At 33.4% G+C, this 5,000-nt stretch overlaps 2 protein-coding genes across 2 annotated transcripts in view; one reads left to right on the top strand and one right to left on the bottom strand.

Annotated features, from left to right (window-relative positions):
• Nucleotides 1-5,000, top strand: part of LOC133560962 (synapsin-3-like) — a 274,400-nt gene that overhangs the window by 134,186 nt on the left and 135,214 nt on the right. The window lies entirely within an intron of this gene.
• Nucleotides 1-5,000, bottom strand: part of LOC133560963 (metalloproteinase inhibitor 3-like) — a 50,406-nt gene that overhangs the window by 4,123 nt on the left and 41,283 nt on the right. The gene's annotated exons all lie outside the window — the stretch shown is intronic.

The raw sequence follows: 5,000 nt of genomic DNA, 5'->3' as shown, positions 1-5,000 counted from the left end.
AATATGGCAAGTAAGAGGCGGCTAACAAACAACTATCCATCCATCCATTTTCTACCGCTTATTCCCTTTCGGGGTCGCGGGGGGCGCTGGCGCCTATCTCAGCTACAATCGGGCGGAAGGCGGGGTACACCCTGGACACTAATGAAATTAAACTATTTTGCCCATAAAGTCACCTAAAAAACATGCAAAAAGGGTAAACAATACTCCATTTACATGTCCTGACCTGATTATTAACAAGTATTAGCAATATTGTTTTTATAAGTGCTAACACAGACAAACTGCTTTTGACAAAAAGCAGATTTAAAGGGGCACTGCACTGTTTTTCAAATACATTTTGCCTATCATTCACAATTCCTATGTAAGACAAAAAACACGTATTTTTTTCTTTTTTTCATGCATTCTAAATCCTAAAGAACTGTTAGCAAAGGTCAGCTAACAATGAAGTCCATTCTTGCGCCCATAAAGTCGTCTAAAAAACATGTAAAAAGTGCTAACAATACTCCAGTTACATGTCCTGACCTGAATATTAACAAGTATTAGCAATATTGTTATTATAAGTGCTAACACAGACAAACTATGTCTACACTTATGCTGCTATATTGACATATTGAGCTGCTGCATCGCCTCTGAGTTGGTGAAAGTTAATTCCAGATTCGCCGCCCAATAAAAAACACGTATGTTTACATGCACTTAAAAAGCAATTATTGCATACATTTAGTTAAAACCTTAATTAGGTTTTTGACTTTTGAAAGACGGGATTAACATATGTAGAAAAGATGACCCTTCCAAATAAATAAATATAAAATATGTGGTTTTATTTTTTTTTAAACCCATCATATTCAATATAAAGTGAATAGAATATGAATTTAAAGGGGAACTGCACATTTTTTTGTGTTTTTGTTTATCGTTCACAATCCTTATGTAAGACAAGAACACGTATGTTTTTATATTGTTATGCATTCTAAGTCGTAACATACGGCGAGTAAGAGGCGGCTAATAATGCAGATAATGGAAGTGCTCTAAACCCTCTAAAAAAACATTAATTTACATGTCTTGACCTGACTATTAACAAGTATTAGCGTCATTGTTTAATAGACTCTAACGCAGACAAACTATTTTGATAGCGCTAACTAGCTTATGCTGCTATATTGACATTCTGAGCTGCTGCATGGCCTCTGCGTCTGTGAAAGTTAATTCCAGATTATAACTCATGCCTCTCTCCTGGATACTAAAAGGTTGTTTGTTCAACCCTGTGTGAGGATAATGATTAATTCTTCATCTAAACGGGAAGATATAAACATCCCATCAGTCTTTATCCCAATGAGAGCAGACATTGTACAGTAAGTGATCGTTTTATTATGTTCATAGTTTGTATTTCTTGTTTAGCACTAGGCATTAGTGCTACTCGCTGGATCTGTTTGTCACACAACTTGTAAAGCTTGTAGATCTTCCTCTATATTCAAGATCAAAAATATAAGTCCCAAGTATAAGTAGTCTTTGTTGTCTCTCATCAAGTCTGTTATGAATAATAGTCTTGTTGTTGTTGTCGTTGAAGGAAAAGTGAATGTTGTGATGCGTCTGTGACATTAAAATGAACAAAATACGTACATATCACATGTTATCATGAATGTTACTAGATACTACATATATACTTATAAAAGGGTGATGGAGGTTTTGTTAGCTGACTTTTGCTAGTGTTTATTTATGATTAGAATGCATCAAAAATAAGCTGTCTTCCGTAAGGATTTTAAATGGTAAAACAAAATTCCCCTTTAAATTACACCACACTTTGAACTGTATCCCAGTGAGAGCAGACATCGTACAGTAAGTGACCGTTTTATCATGTTTGTATATCTTGTTTAGCACTTAGCCATACTGCTACATGATGTTTAGTGTTTGACTAAAGCTGCATCTGTTTAGCACCATCCTCCTCCTCCTTATATTCAGGCTCAAAAATAGAAATTTTTGGATCATCATTTGTCCCAAAGTAGTCTTTGTTGTCTCTCATCAAGTCTGCCAGGATTAGTAGTCTTGTTGTTGTTGTTTAAGGGAAAGTGAACGTATTACGTACATATCACATGTTATTGTGAATGTTATTAGATACTACAAACAGTATATACTTACAGCATGTATATAAAACTTTGATGGAGTTTTTTGTGTACATATCACATGTTATTATGACCGTTACTAGATACTACATACTGTATATACTTACAGCATGTATATATATAAAACCGTGATGAATGTTTTTTTAGTGTACATATCACATGTTATTATGACCGTTACTAGATACTACATACTGTATATACTTACAGCATGTATATATATAAAACCGTGATGAATGTTTTTTTAGTGTACATATCACATGTTATTATGACTGTTACTAGATACTACATACTGTATGTACTTACAGCATGTATATAAAACCTTGATGGAGGTTTTTAAGTGTACATATCACATGTTATTATGACTGTTACTATATACTACATACTGTATATACTTACAGCATGTATATAAAACCTTGATGGAGTTTTTTTGGGTACATATCACATGTTATTATGACTGTTACTAGATACTACATACTGTATATACATACAGCATGTATATCAAACCTTGATGAATGATTTTTTAGTGTACATATCACATGTTATTATTACTGTTACTAGATACTACGTACTGTATATACTTACAACATGTATATAAAACCTTGATTAATGTTTTTTTAGTGTACATATCACATGTTATTATGACTGTTACTAGATACTACATACTGTATATACTTACAGCATGTATATAAAACCTTGATGGAGGTTTTTTAGTGTACATATCACATGTTATTATGACTGTTACTAGATACTACATACAGTATATACTTACAGCATGTATATAAAAACTTGATGAATGTTTTTTATTGTACATATCACATGTTATTATGACTGTTACTATATACTACATACTGTATATACTTACAGCATGTATATACAACCTTGATGGAGTTTTTTTGGGTACATATCACATGTTATTATGACTGTTACTAGATACTACATACTGTATATACTTACAGCATGTATATAAAACCTTGATGGAGATTTTTTGGGTACATATCAAATGTTATTATGACTGTTACTAGATACTGCATACTGCATATGAAACCTTGATGGAGATTTTTGGGGTACATATCACATGTTATTATGACTGTTACTAGATACTACATACTGTATATACTTACAGCATGTATATAAAACCTTGATGGAGGTTTTTTAGTGTACATATCACATGTTCTTATGACTGTTACTATATGCTACATACTGTATATACTTACAGCATGTATATACAATCTTGATGAATGTTTTTTTAGTGTACATATCACATGTTATCATGACTGTTACTAGATACTACATACTGTATATACTTACAGCATGTATATAAAACCTTGATGGAGATTTTTTGGGTACATATCAAATGTTATTATGACTGTTACTAGATACTGCATACTGCATATGAAACCTTGATGGAGATTTTTGGGGTACATATCACATGTTATTATGACTGTTACTAGATACTACATACTGTATATACTTACAGCATGTATATAAAACCTTGATGGAGGTTTTTTAGTGTACATATCACATGTTCTTATGACTGTTACTATATGCTACATACTGTATATACTTACAGCATGTATATAAAATCTTGATGAATGTTTTTTTAGTGTACATATCACATGTTATCATGACTGTTACTAGATACTACATACAGTATATACTTTTTAAGTTTTTCAGGGCGCTTTACAGGCGGACCTAGATTGGCTAACTTTTGCTAAAGTGCGCTGATGATTAATTTCCCAAAATGATTCTGTTCAGCACTCTCGTGCCTGCAGGTGTTTTGCACAAAAAAAAGAAAGAAAGAAAAAAAGGACGATTCACGGCGTGTACCCTCTCAAGGAGGTAATGAACGGAAAAGGCTGTTTATTGACAGAAAGAAGTCAGCAGCTGCAGAGACATGCCCATATTTGGCATCTGAATGAAGTCTCATTGGTGCAACTTCCTGCTCTGAAGCGGTTAATCATCATTTGGCGAGGAATGCGGAAGCGAGTTTAACTTGAACGACCCTCGCTCAGCCAAAGATTGATAGATGCTCTCTTTCCTTTCTAGAACACACTGTTCACACTTGTGCCTTTTTTTTATTTATTTTATACATTTATTTTACACGGATGGCTACCAAAAGCGCCATATTCCAGTGAAACTTGCCAAGGGACATGTACGCAAATATTAACATTGCCGTACGTATACTTTTGACCCTCACATTTTCAGTAGAGCCATAATAAATTAATAAAAAAGCAAACTTCATGAATGTTTTTTGCGAGCAACAAGTATGTGCTCCAATCACTACATGACAAAAAAAAATAAAGAAAAACTAATCATGTTCTTTACAAGTGTATGTAAACTTTTGACCACGACTGTACACACACATGATACCAATATTTAGAATTCAAAAATCAATAGTGAGTGAAGTAAATAGTAATAATATCCACTGCTCAAACATGAGAGAAAAAAAATTAAATTCATTTAAAAATTAGAAAATCCTGTCATTGTCAATATTTCTCCCCAAATATGTTTTCATACCTGACAGGCATTTAATTGACAATGTAGGTCGCTATATTCCGCCTACAAAGCGCTCTAAAAAAACATCTATCAAGGTTTTATATACATGCTGTAAGTATATATGTATATATATATATGTATGTATGTAGTATCTATTAACATTCATAATAACATGTCATATTAAAGTTAAAGTAAAGTTAAAGTACCAATGATTGTCACACACACACACACTAGGTGTGGTGAAATGTGTCCTCTGCATTTGACCCATCCCCTTGTTCACCCCCTGGAAGGTGAGGCGAGCAGTGAGCAGCAGTGGTGCCACACCGGGAATCATTTTTTGGTGATTTTATCCCAAATTCCAACCCTTGATGCTGAGTGCCATGCAGGGAGGTAATG

This window comes from Nerophis ophidion, linkage group LG10, assembly GCF_033978795.1.
Source record: "Nerophis ophidion isolate RoL-2023_Sa linkage group LG10, RoL_Noph_v1.0, whole genome shotgun sequence".
NCBI classification, from domain to species: domain Eukaryota; kingdom Metazoa; phylum Chordata; class Actinopteri; order Syngnathiformes; family Syngnathidae; genus Nerophis; species Nerophis ophidion.
This window is presented reverse-complemented; position numbering and strand designations above follow the sequence as displayed.